The sequence below is a fragment of the Amblyomma americanum genome, chromosome 7, assembly GCF_052857255.1.
Source record: "Amblyomma americanum isolate KBUSLIRL-KWMA chromosome 7, ASM5285725v1, whole genome shotgun sequence".
NCBI classification, from domain to species: Eukaryota; Metazoa; Arthropoda; class Arachnida; order Ixodida; family Ixodidae; genus Amblyomma; species Amblyomma americanum.
The window spans coordinates 42,671,114-42,685,086 of record NC_135503.1 but is presented as its reverse complement, the minus strand read 5'-3'; the positions used below and the strand labels follow the sequence as shown (position 1 = coordinate 42,685,086).

General features: G+C 48.5%; 1 pseudogene; it reads left to right on the top strand.

Annotated features, from left to right (window-relative positions):
* Window positions 1–1,858: 1,858 nt before the first annotated feature.
* Window positions 1,859–7,286, top strand: LOC144097659 (uncharacterized; annotated as a pseudogene).
* Window positions 7,287–13,973: the final 6,687 nt, after the last annotated feature.

The window sequence follows — 13,973 nt, the reverse complement described above, 5'->3', positions numbered from 1 at the left end:
TCTGAAATTCGAGGGCATAAGGGTGTTTTCAAGGCAAGCGCATTCTGCAAGCTAAGTCCAACATCCAAATTTCACTGCTATTAGGAGTTGACAGATCATGCTTAGCCACTTATGTCGAGTTCGGATGAGGGACATAATTCTTTATTCAAACGTCTAGCCCTGTGAACACCGTCCCAAATGCGGACCTAGAGCTTTCAGGCAGCTTGCAAAGAAGAGAACAGTAAGGCGGAAGTGGAAGTCCCATTTGCACAGGACAGGCCCTCCTCGTGGATGCGGAGCTGTGCAGTGTGTAACATGATCTAGCGTTTGACAGGACTTTTTACTGAGAAGTGTTGAGGTGTCGTTCCCAATCATCCACCCCTTCTCCTTTTCCGTGAACGAATCAGAAACTTACAATTCGTTTGGTTTGGTTTAGGGGGTTTAACGTCCCAATGTGACTCAGACTATGAGGGACGGCGTAGCGAAGGGCTCTAGATTTCGACCATCCGGGGTTCTTTAACGTGCACTGACATCGCATAGTACAATAACCTCTAGCATATCGCCTCCATCGAAATGCGATCGCCGCGGCCGTGATTGAACCCGCGTCTTTCCGGTCAGCAGCCGAGCGCCATAACCACTGTTACCGCGGCGGCTACTTGTAATTAGTATTTTACGTATTTTTACGTATTTACGTATTTTACGTATTAGTATTTTACGTATTACGTAAAAGTACTGTACTGTCTAAACTGGCAGTCAGTATGTTGCAATTTTGTACACATGTAGCAATAGAATTATTATTTATTGATACTCTAGGCTCTTTGTGCGGCTTTTACAGGAGGGGAAACAATAATAAAAGTGTAAGAACAAGTAATAAGAAAATGACAAGACAATCAGCTGATATAGCTTTAAGGAGCACGTGTGACAAACTGTAACCTGGAACATTCCAGCGACGTGCATGTATTCACACAGGCTCTATACTTTCCTGTGCGCAGAGCCGGCATTGAATGGCCGAAGTCAAACAGGTCCAGAAAAAGCTCGGAAATAAGCGTACGTACGGTTTAGCATTCAGAGATACTCCTTATCTGAAAAATTATTCTTTTTTGCTTTTCTTTTACTCGGCTTCATCTTCTTTAACGCTTGCGTTTTGTCTGGGCTGCTGTCTAGATTTATCTTGGCCGCACCTCGCTGCAAACACGTGGCGTCCGAAGCGACCGGGGAAACCCCGACAAATAATAATAATTGGTTTTTGGGGAAAGGAAATGGCGCAGTATCTGTCTCATATATCGTTGGACACCTGAACCGCGCCGTGAGGGAAAGGATAAAGGAGAGAGTGAAAGCAGAAAGGAAGAGGTGCCGTAGTGGAGGGCTCCGGAATAATTTCGACCACCTGGGGATCTTTAACGTGCACTAACATCGCACAGCACACGGGCGCCTTAGCGTTTTTCCTGCATAAAAACGCAGCCGCCGCGGTCGGGTTCGAACCCGGGAACTCCGGATCAGTAGTCGAGCGCCCTAACCACTGAGCCACCGCGGCGGGTAAACCCCGACAAGCTGTCGGCGGATTCACCGCGCCGCTGATATAAAACTTAAATGTTCCTATCGCGCAGGAAAAGGCACGCGCCGAATCCCGCTCACATATCCTGCCTCCAAACTCTCAGCACGTTCTCACATCTCCAAGAAGAGTTTGGAGCGCATTTCTGACGATATTGGCAGGGCGACGTACTTTGACATCGTAGTAGGACGATCGGTCCAAAACAGAAAAGAAGGGAAATGATATGAGTGTGGGAGGGAAGGACTGCATCGGCGTCCGTTAAAAGGGAAGGCTTGTGGGTAAGCGACGCCGTACAGCGACCAGTTCCGGAAAGCGGACAGATACGAGATGCAGATCCGACCGGTGTTCGTGCTGCTCGCTCTTCTGAGCGCCGCCAGAGCCAAAGTCTAGCAGAACTGCAAAATGGCCCAAGTACTCGTGGCCAATGGTGTTCCGAGGGGAGACGTAGCAAGCTGCGAGTATACATTCTCTGTATACATCGTTACCATCACGATGTTGCGCCTCCGTGACTGCGAGCGTATTCGAGAGGAACGATCGAGTACGGTACAAGCTGTGTTCGCATGCACTGCAATGAATTGACAATTTAATTTTTATTGGTTTTGAGTCTGGTTTACTGGTTTACAGTGCATGCGAAAATCAAGGAGCAGGAAAATGGTGTAACAGAACGCCTGACTAAGGCTTGGCCTTCAACACGCCGGAGTGCCGGGGGTCTCGGAGCCTCCGACGCAGAGAACCCTAGCATTCGTTATGTTGGCGTCTGTAAAAAACAAGTGCTTCCGCCTGCACCACCGAAGTTGAGCAGGCTAAAGAGGACCCTAACAGGGGCCACGATCTGGGGGCTTGGACTTTGGGAAAATAAAAACAAGCGCGTTTAATGGAACTTTGAAGAAACTTATTTACATATGGAGAAAAGGCAAACAGACAAAAATAAGGAGTTCAAGCTTCCGGCAAATGGATGAGTCTTGTCGCCAGGGCCCAGAGCGTCTTTTCTCACTCAGCACGCACCTTAAATCCCCTAAGGTTCCACCCCTTCATCAGGCGGTGGCCAATCCAACACGAGGCACATTTCTCTAAGTTGGGAAAAGTTACACAGCACTGTAGCAAACGTAGTCACTCGTTGCCGACAAGGACCATGGGAACGGGCGAGGAGAAATCGCAAGACAGCTGCTATTTCCTACAGTGGTGCAAGCGGCTCTGTGTTCCCGGACAGACATGTGGTCCTTGCGGCGAAGCGGGCCTCAACTGCGGCGAGCTCTGTTGGTATGGCCGGCTCCTGATGGACACGGCTAATTACTTGACGGCGCCATACTTATATTCCCCCGTCGTTTGTCCGTCGTCGGTCGCTGCCCCCAGGAGTACTTTACCGGGAAGCAGCCAAAGGGAAGGACCGAGAGAAGCGTGAGAAAAATTCCGCAGGCTCATTCTCAGCGCGGATCCCTTTTTTGGGGCCATCGGCCGCTAGACACAGTCGAAGTCGCCGTCGCTGTCGCCGCCACCGTGGTCACCCCGGTCGAGGGAGTCCGCGCCTTAGTCCACTTCGGCTGGTGTGCATCCCATTCACAACAAGGCATAGGGTGGGCGCAGCTGGCAAAGGACAGGGTTAATTGGAGAGACGTGAGAGTCCCTCTAGTGGGTGTAGTCAGGCTGATGATGATGATGATGACATACCATTGTAGAAGCAGAAGTAGCGCATGCATTAGAAGAGGCAGAAGTTGGTTGCCTCTCGATTGTTCCTTATCTCTCCAGGACTCATGTTGGTTCACTCCTTCGGATTAGCTGCTGTCCTTGATGCCGAATTCCCTCCCAGCCTGCACGTTGGCTCTTTACTTCTTGGCAGTCCCGCGCTTCCCACGGGTGCTTCCGCGGGTCGCAGAGCGCCTCATTTTCTTGCCAGGCTTCCCCGCCGAGCTGCTTCCTGAGGACACGCTAGTTGAGTGACGTCGCCGCTTTCCCGTCCGCTTGCCGTGGCCGCTGCTGCTCGACGAGCGTGAAGTTCCCGACCGGCGGCGCCTCCGGCCATGGCTCCTGGAAGCGCGGCTGCGGTCGGAGGACGTTGAGTTGGCTCGGCGGCGAGATCTGGAGCGGCGCCTTCCTCCAGCGCTGCTGTGCGACTTGCGTCGAGTCCTTCCGCTGCGCCTTTTGCCATCCGCGGTGCTTCTCGATCGGCGGCGGGTGCGAGTACCTCGCTTTGCCCCATGGCCACCGGTTGAAGACATATTTCTGGAGCGGCGCCTCCTCCTGGCCTTGGGCTTGCTTGTGGGTGAGATGCTTGGCGAGCGGCCCTGATGCCGAGTGGCCACTGGCCTGACGCGACGCCTGGACCCCACGCAGTCCACACCGCTAGGCAGATGTTGCGCGCCTTCCATCTTTCCGGCAGCTGCCGGTTTTGGCAAAAGGGCCGTGGCTGTAGATCCAGCGCCATGTGGCGCACTCTCCTGTTGTTCCAGGGGGATCCCCTCAGACGCGCTCACCTCGGTGTTAGTAGTGGTCGCCTCTGTGGACCAACGCTGACCACGTCTGTACGAGCGGCTTTTTGGGTGCTCGCCTCGTAGCCGGCTTGTCGTCTTCGACTGACAGATGGCGCCACATGCACGCTGCGCGTGCATGGGGCGCCATCTGTCAGTCGTTGTTGTTGTTGTTAGCCTATCAAAAGATGGCACATACCCACACTGGGGGATCGGCCAAGAATCGGGTGGCTATTCACCTGAACGCAGTTAACAAAAAGGAAAAGCACGTGGGAGCGCAACACCGGTGAATTTTTCGTCCGAGCGCGCGAGCGAGAGGCAACCAACTTCTTCCTTTACTAAACCATGCACTACTTCTGCCTGCACAATGCCATGTATCAGTAATTTATATTTTTGTTGATAGCACTGATACTAGCGCTGAAACAAAAAGTGAAAACATTTGACAGGTGCCGATTAAAGGTAATACTTACTTTTATAGTTATCTTTTTTTGCGTTTGCGATTGACGGTGATGCCCTGCTGTTAGCTGCTGTTTTTTTTTGTACACATGGCATCTGCTGCTCGACCTGTAGTTGCTTGATGATACTTTTTCGTCTTTTTATTTTGCAGAATGAGATATTTTTCATTCACATATATACGGCTTGAGTCATGACTTAGAAAATACCTATGCGAATACAAAAAAAATATGCGTGTGTGAGAGGCTTCACTATATTTAAGTTCGTAGCACTGTCAGCCCTGGTTGAGCTGTACTTGGTTTGAGAGTGCCATGTTTTTTGTTTTTGTTTTATCTTGAGTCTGATGCCCTCTTTTTAACAAAGAACATTTTAGCATATATTCCTTCTGTGATAGCAGCAGCTCAGTTTTGCGAGTTGAGAACAAGGTCTTCACTTTTTTCCAAAATAATGGCAGTGCTCGGGGGCCTTGTCGATGGAAATGCAGTAGTCTAGGATCGCGTGAGAAAACTCTCTTTAAGCAGTGGTCAAGTGCGTTATGTCTTCCAAATTCTAAAACGAGCAATCGTTTGTATAGTCTTCATCATATAGTTCGGCAGTCACCTTGCCGTTTTCATTCCCTGAACTTACTGTGTTGCGTACTGCCTGCTGGGAAAATGTCAAGTGTTTCAGAATTACCACTACTTTCGCCTCCCATTATCATCAAAACAAGAAACTATGAATTGCACCACGAACTCTTTGCTCGGAAAGAGAAAAAAAAACATGCATTTAAGATACAAAAAGACGATGCGCACAACACAGCGCTGACATAACACTTCTTTCTATAGCCGGATACAACTAAAAAACGAAGCGCCTTTTCCTGGACAAAGAACCCCCTTCCAGCCAAAGGCGTCGGCTGATTCTCATGACCCTGCTAGCGTGACAGTGCAAGGAGTGGCAGATGAAAGGGGGTAGTTCTCTCCCTCCACGGTTGGGGATAGTCCTTTTCCTGCATTGTTATGCCGCTGTCTACATTGACACGCTATGATAATCGGCCGACGCCATTGGCTGGAATGGGGTCCTTTTGACGGGGAAAAGCCGCTTCGTTCTTCAGTTTTATCCGACTATAGTACAATATCAACACATGGTTTCAGCAGGAATTTATGTTTTAAATTCACGGAGAAAGTCGGGCCCGGAGCCAACATTTGCGCCTTGCTGTGTTCAAACTTCAAACTTTGCGGTTCTGCATGCAGCCGGGCTACTTCGCGTGGCGTGGATACACTACACTTGAATAGAATTGAGCGCAATACAGAGGGTGATTTCTGCTGGAACAAACTTCAGGCAGCTTTTTTTTTTTGTCATGCATCTTGTCGCCGTTTCTTGTACGGTTTAACATTGCTCTCTCATCACCTCCTGAACTGTGTTCAAAAGGCATACTGCCATTAAGCTGATAGGACGCGTCCATTGGCAGCGCTGCTGCCGACAGGCAACGATCAGTGGCTCCTGTTGTAGGCTTAACCAGTCTTCAGATATTTAAAACTACCTTATAGTGCTCAGAAGAAGAGTTTTAAAGGGACACTGAGGAGAAATTGAAGTTGGCTTGTATCCATAGAATAGCAGCTCCTGATCACAAAAACGCCACTCTTCCTGAAAACAAAGCTCTTCTAATGTAGAAAATAGCAAGAACCAAAATACACGTATCGCCGCCACAGGCCAATCTCGCAAGTACAAGCGTGATGACTTCCTAGGACAAGACGCGCCACCTTAGAGAAATTTTCTTTACTTCATGGATGTCACGAATCTCTGAGGCGTGCAAAGGAAGGTTGCACACCGCACCGCTAGCCGGCAGAAATCACGGAGTCTGCGTTTACGTCACGATCACGTCACTCCGTTCTGTGACGTCATAAGACTTGCCGTGGCGTGATAAGAGTTCCCCGAGGTTGAATCAGAGGGGCGGGAAAAACTTTTTCAACTTCGAATCCAAATTTCTTTGAAATAAATGCATCTTTCCCGCCCGGACAAGCGGCAACAAAACCATGAAATGCCGAACTATCAGATTTTGCTAACAAAAAAGAAATTGATAGAGTTCTCCTCAGTGTCCCTTTAATGAAGCGTATACATCTCGGTTAATGTCGCGCTCGCTACTGCCACTGCCTGCCACATAGACCGTTGTCGCGTCGGTATGTTAGGGTTTGCAGACCCCGACTACCACAGAAAAGCGACATTCCCATACCGAAAAATTGCTTTTTGCATTGCTCTCCTTCCGACCGCGGCGGCTGCGTTTTTATGGAGGAAAAACGCTAAGGTGCCGGTGTGCTGTGCGATGTCAGTGCACGTTTAAGATCCCCAGGTGGTCGAAATTATTCCGGAGCCCTCCACTACAGCACCTCCTTCTTCCATTCTACTTTCACTCCCTCCCTTATCCCTTCCCTTACGGCGCGGTTCAGGTGTCCAACGATATGTGAGACAGATACTGCGCCATTTCCTTTCCCCAAAAACCAATTATTATTATTATTATTATTGCTCTCCCACGTTTCTCAGTTCCGCAGTCGGGTAGGCGCTTATTAGAGCAAGTAGCTTTCGATCGCCGCAAAAAAATATATGGTACTTAAGGGTAAGAGATTTTCCCTCTAAGCCTTTTAAGCCTTTATTTTTCTTCAGGCAGTGCACTTTTTCGTCGGAGCGAGAAAAACACACCCAAAACTAGCTTCTGTCTCCTTAGTGATATCCTTAATCTTTCAGGGAAATGCATAGCAGAGGCCGCGGCTAGGATGAACTCCAATCTGATTCGGGAAAACCCCAACCGGAGCACAGACTACGGCATCTTCCAGGTTGGTGATGGGAAGCGACAACGGAGGTAGCGTATATTTTGCTGCTTGCGTCGAATCTTCCGACACGGCAATTGTATAATGCTTAGCGTGCTTAGTATCTATGAACGAGGTAATGCGGATGACTACCAGCGGGCAGTCACTAGGCAACGATGGCAACAAAAGAAGCTTCCTCAAACGTCCTCAAATATTTCGTGCATACAGTCGAGGGAAACTGCACTGGTCAGGATATGAAACCGAGTCCACCATCAGGCTGGTACCTATTCAGATTTGACCAGCTATTTCGCTCGCCTGTGCATGTCCAGTTCACATGAAGAATTTACAGTTCTGCAGTGTATGTTAGACCATTCGCATTAAAGTCTAGGTTTTTTTTTTCACAAAGCGTGCAGCTGTTCCCGCACCGTGTAATGTACTGGCAGTCATGCGACCAATGTCGACAGTCGTTACGTCTAGTGAAAGGTTCAATAAGTTGTTAAAATATATACAAATGTATTGCTGTCGAAAAGCTTTCCCTAGAGCACCATGGCCCCAAGAAATCTGAATAAGGTCGTTGCTTCAGATACATCTGCATCTCGTAATTGCACTTTCACTACTCTTTTCCTATTCGCACGTGCAGTCGTCGTGACTAAATGAAATTTACCGCAGCCATTCATTATGGAACCGCAACATGCGCGCAATGAAATTGTTACAGCATGCTCGTTCATTCCCATCAGTCAATTTTGGATCAAAATCTTGCGGAAGATGTGCCTGAAGAATTACCAGAAGTACCTAGTACCTGGCATGAAAGCACCCTTGCCTGGCTGATAGTGGAAAAAGAGCTACGGTACATAACAATACCAAGGAAGTGTCAAGGGTGGCCAGGTCAGGTGCCTAGTTGGCTTCCTGTCGTGTAGTATAATGGCTCTGCAGTCGAACTTCCTTATACCGGCAAGCTGTAAGCGTTTCGCGCCCCTAGGGCAGTTAGAATTTAGACTGTGACGATGAGAGAGCCTCTTAAGTCAGTACTGGTTCTACGAGCAAGTGTTAGCAATTGAGTGCCTCATTTCAGTGTCCAACATGGCGGAGCTCTTCCACCCGTTTTGTTAAAGCCTTATGAAACTTTTGATAGAGAAGTAGTTATTTAGAGCATACCGAAATGTTTCAATTTTTTATCAACTTGATTTCAGATCAACGACTCACATTGGTGCAGCCCTAGCCACTCCGGTAACAACCATTGAGTAGAATTTCAAAAGGTCGTTCGTTTCTTCGAGGATGGTTCACAAACCCTTCCTCTAGTGTCGTTCGGCTTGGAAGATGAACAGGAGGCGAGCTTGTAGATGATGACAGCAGAGCATATATTTACAACATACATATACAGAGAGTTAAACTGGAAAAAGCAGAACTGAATTTACAAAAGAACAAACTTTGCACTACTTTACTCATCGACCGGGCAGGTTAGAGCCTAAGTAGCATCACATTACATGCTAAGCATGGAGCCTCAGCTCAGACTGGACTCCATCCGTTTACATGCGCTTTTAAGCACTTGATTAACAAAGGACTAAGGGCGGTCATTTTCAGTGGCCCGCCCAAAGCATCAATTCTCCAATCAAAAATAACATGCGAGAAGGGGACAACCCCTTGGGTTGGGTAAGTGCGTTCCGGTACCCGCCGCGGTGGCTGTGGTTAGAGCGCTCGGCTACTGATCCGGAGTACCCGGGTTCGAACCCGACCGCGGCGGCCGCGTTGCGATGGAGGCGAAACGCGAAAGGCGTCGTTATGCTGTGCGATGTCAGAGCATGTTAAAGGTCCCCAGGTGGTCGAAACTATTCCGGAGACCTCCACTAAACGGTACCTCTTTCTTCCTTTCTTCTTTTACTTTCTCCTTCCTCCCTTCCCTTGCGGCGCGGTTACGGTGTCCACAGACGTATGTGAGGCAATTATTGCGCCATTTCCTTTCCCCCAAAAACCAATTTTAATTTTCAATTCACCGGGTTCGAACCCGACCGCGGCGGCTGCGTTTTTATGGAGGAAAAACGCTAAGGCGCCCGTGTGCTGTGCGATGTCGGTGCACGTTAAAGATCCCCAGGTGGTCGAAATTATGCCGGAGCCCTCCACTACGGCACCTATTCTTCCTTTCTTCTTTCACTCCCTCATTTATCCCTTCCCTTACGGCGCGGTTCAGGTGTCCAAAGATATGAGACAGATACTGCGCCATTTCCTTTCCCCCAAAACCAATTATTATTATTATTATTTTTTCGATTTCATTCCGGAACAATAAATAATTGGTTTTTGGGGAATGGAAATGGCGCAGTATCTGTCTCATATATCGTTGGACGCCTGAACCGCGCCGTAAGGGAAGGGAACGCAGTAAAATTAAAATTGGTTTTTGACACAGTATCTGTCTCACATATCGGCGGACACCTGAACCGCGCCGCAAGGGAAGGGATAAATGAGGGAGTGAAAGAAGGAAGGAAGGAGGTGCCGTAGGGAAGGGCTCCGGAATAATTTCGACCACCTGGGGATCTTTAACGTGCACTGACATCGTACAGAACATGGGCGCCTATGCGTTTCGCCTTCACCGAAACGCTGCCGCCGCAGTCGGGTTCGAACCCGGGAACTCCGGATCAGTAGCCGAGCGCCCTAACCACTGAGCCACAGCGGCGGGTAGCGCCGAATTCTAAAAAAAAATAGAAATTAAAAGTGCAAACCTTATTATAGCATTGCATAAAGGGGAAGGGCTCAGTTTCACTCTGCTCCTAGCCACTGCCGTTCAGGTACAGCTTTTGAATGAGGTGGTATTGTACTAGCAATAGTATTAATGCCACGGATGCATTGATATTTCTTTAATTCCCTGCACACCGATGGTAAGTTACAACTTTAGCTCTCATTCCATCGCACCGGGTGCCGTTAACGCTAGTGACGCCCCTGCCTCGGCAACCAAACTATAGTCACGATTTAGGAACCAAAATTAAGGTACGCTACATACACTAGCCAGCGGTGCTGGCGCGTTTTATACTTCCCTTCATTTTTTTCCCTTCGTATTGCGTTCATATTTTATTTGCGACTCGCTTGAAAAATGCGGGACCAGAAGCGTGCTTCGTATTATTTTGGCTGCACCCATATACGTATGCTATCGCGTGAATGAAGATCTTTTCTGCATTAAGCTTCGATTTAATACACTAAGCACATTCATTAGCTTGCAACCAGTTTATGCTCTTCTCTTGGCCCTCCGCACTGAACCCTGGCCATTCCCCCTTCGTGGGTATACGTGCCATGTGACTATAGGAAATTAGAAGGTTATACGCTGTAAACGAGAAAAGTGCAAGTGACTCCTGCAGTCGTTGCGTTCTTTTAACCGTAGCTGTACCTTCGGTTATAGAGGATAGAGGATTCGGCATCCTTTACCAGGAGGGCTACTGCGCGTTGTCATATGTTGCTTTGTGTGCACATGCGCCGTGGTCAGGGTAAGCGCTACATCGAGCGTCTGCGCTACTAGCTTGATACCTTCACGAGTTATCTACAAACGTTGTTGCTGAGTAGGTATATTGAAGAGTTTGTGGGATATGCAAGCGACGGCAGTATTTTTGGGCGGACCCGTTTTTTGTGTTCGGGAGGCGAGGTAAATGTGTGATGGGGCTCTGGGACGTTCGCTGCAATTACGATGATTTTCAGTGGTGCTGATGGTTGGAGTGCCTGCCGGATGGATTAGTACGTCATATACTGCAGTGTCTTCATTCTACATTTTACTGTCCTCGGTGGAGGGAATAGAAGCAGCGATTTCCTATACATGCCCCCTTGTTTATCTGAAGGCGCTCTCTTAATTCGTAATATTTTTTTTTGTTTTACATCCATCACAACCAAAAATGACTAACTCTTCTCCTCTACTCTCGACAGCCCCCCTCCCAGTTTTCCCAGTTTTAATCAATGGAAAAACGATTAGAAGTCAGTTGCGTTCGGCTTCCCTGAGACGACTTGCGGTGCAGGTTTCGATGTTGGGCCCTGGCCTTTCTTGGGCAATAAGCCCCTACCTATTTTGTGTACTTTGGTGGTGGTGGTGAAAACATACCTCCTTGTTTATCTGAAGGCGCTCTCTTAATGCGTAATATTTTTTTTTTGTTTTACATCGTTCACAACCAGAAATGACTAACTCTTCTCCTCTACTCTCGACAACCCCCCTCCCAGTTTTCCCAGTTTTAATCAATGGAAAAACGATTAGAAGTCAGTTGCGTTCGGCTTTCCCGAGACGACTTGCGGTGCAGGTTTCGATGTTGGGCCCTGACCTTTCTTGGGCAATAAGCCCCTACCTATTCTGTGTACTTTGGTGGTGGTGGTGAAAACATACCCCCTTGTTTATCTGAAGGCGCTCTCTTAATGCGTAATATTTTTTTTTTGTTTTACATCGATCACAACCAAAAATCACTAACTCTTCTCCTCTACTCTCTACAGCCCCCCCCCCCCCCCCTTCCCCCAGTTTTAATCACTGGAAAAACGATTAGAAGCCAGTTGCGTTCGGCTTTCCTGAGACGACTTGCGGTGCAGGTTTCGATGTTGGGCCCTGGCCTTTCTTGGGCAATAAGCCCCTACCTATTCTGTGTACTTTGGTGGTGGTAGTGAAAACATACCCCCTTGTTTATCTGAAGGCCCTCTCTTAATGCGTAATATTTTTTTTTGTTTTACATCGATCACAACCAAAAATCACCAACTCTTCTCCTCTACTCTCTACAGCCCCCCCCCCCCCCCCCCACCTTCCCCCAGTTTTAATCAATGGAAAAACTATTAGAAGTCAGTTACGTTCGGCTTTCCTGAGACGACTTGCGGTGCAGGTTTCGATGTTGGGCCCTGGCCTTTCTTGGGCAATAAGCCCCTACCTATTCTGTGTACTTTGGTGGTGGTGGTGAAAACATACCCCCTTGTTTATCTGAAGGCGCTCTCTTAATGCGTAATATATCTTTTTTGTTTTACATCGATCACAACCAAAAATGACTAACTCTTCTCCTCTACTCTCTACAGCCCCCCCCCCCCTTCCCCCACTTTTAATCCCAGTTTTCCCAGTTTTCATCAATGGAAAAACGATTAGAAGTGAGTTACGTTCGGCTTTCCTGAGACGACTTGCGGTGCAGGTTTCGATGTTGGGCCCTGGCCTTTCTTGGGCAATAAGCCCCTACCTATTCTGTGTACTTTGGTGGTGGTGGTGAAAACATACCCCCTTGTTTATCTGAAGGCGCTCTCTTAATGCGTAATATATCTTTTTTGTTTTACATCGATCACAACCAAAAATGACTAACTCTTCTCCTCTACTCTCTACAGCCCCCCCCCCCCTTCCCCCACTTTTAATCCCAGTTTTCCCAGTTTTAATCTATGGGAAAACGATTAGAAATCAGTTACGTTCGGCTTTCCTGAGACGACTTGCGGTGCAGGTTTCGATGTTGGGCCCTCGCCTTTCTTGGGCAATAAAGCTCTACCTATTCTGTGTACTTTGGTGGTGGTGGTGAAAACATACCCCCTTGTTTATCTGAAGGCGCTCTCTTAATGCGTATTTTTTGTTTACATCGATCTCAACCTAAAGTGACTAACTCTTCTCCTCTACTCTCGACAGCCCCCCCTTCCCCAGTTTTAATCCGTTTTCCCAGTTTTAATCTATGGGAAAACGATTAGAAATCAGTTACGTTCGTCTTTCCTGAGACGACTTGCGGTGCAGGTTTCGATGTTGGGCCCTCGCCTTTCTTGGGCAATAAAGCTCTACCTATTCTGTGTACTTTGGTGATGGTGGTGAAAACATACCCCCTTGTTTATCTGAAGGCGCTCTCTTAATGCGTTTTTTCTTTTTGCATCAATCACAACCAAAAATGACTAACTCTTTTCCTTTACTCTCGACAGCCCCCCCCCCCCCCTCCCCCAGTTTTAATCCAAGTTTTCCCAGTTTTAACCGATGGAAAAAACGATTAGAAGTCAGTTACGTCCGGCTTTCCTGAGACGACTTGCGGTGCAGGTTTCGATGTTTTGCCCTGGCCTATCTTGGTCAATAAGCCTCTACCTATTCTGTGTACTTTGGTGGTGGTGGTGAAGACTTTAATGGACACGGGGTAGTTTAAGACGCGCAGGTCCTTGGGCCCCCGAACGGCCCCGCTGCACTCAAACGTTCATCTCCCGGAGGCTCATGACGTTGGCAGCCCGGCCTGTGGCGATGGATTTCTTGGCCGGGTCCTCGGAGCGCAGTAGGGTCTTCCAAGCCTCCCAAGTGGTAAGGTGCTCCAGGCCCCGCGGGGGAGGATCCGCAGGGCAGAGGAAAATGATATGATCGAGAGTGGCTTTGGGGTGGTGGCAGAGGTTACAGGAGGGGTTTGTGTGGACTTGGCGATAGCGCGAGAGTATATAAGGGGAGGGTAAGGTACGTGCGAGTTTGGAGCCGCCTCCAAATTGTCTGATGGTAATTGTCGAGGGAGGGATGGGGTGGGGGTAGAGCCGACGCCCGGCTTTGCAGGCCTGCGTCAGTTCACTGAACTTGGGTGCTGAATGGCTGCGAGCAGCGGCATGAACTCGTGACAGTGGCGGCCCAAGACTGAGTACAAGATGACCAGAAGAGTTGAGCGTTTGCGCATGCATACAGTTAATGCTAATCGAGTGCTATTCATGAGCGAATTTTGTGATAACTCATAACTCTTCCTGACTCCTCGTGTGCTGGTGTCTGTGTAAGAGGGAACTTATACTGATAGTGTCATTCTCGGGTAGGTACACATGTAG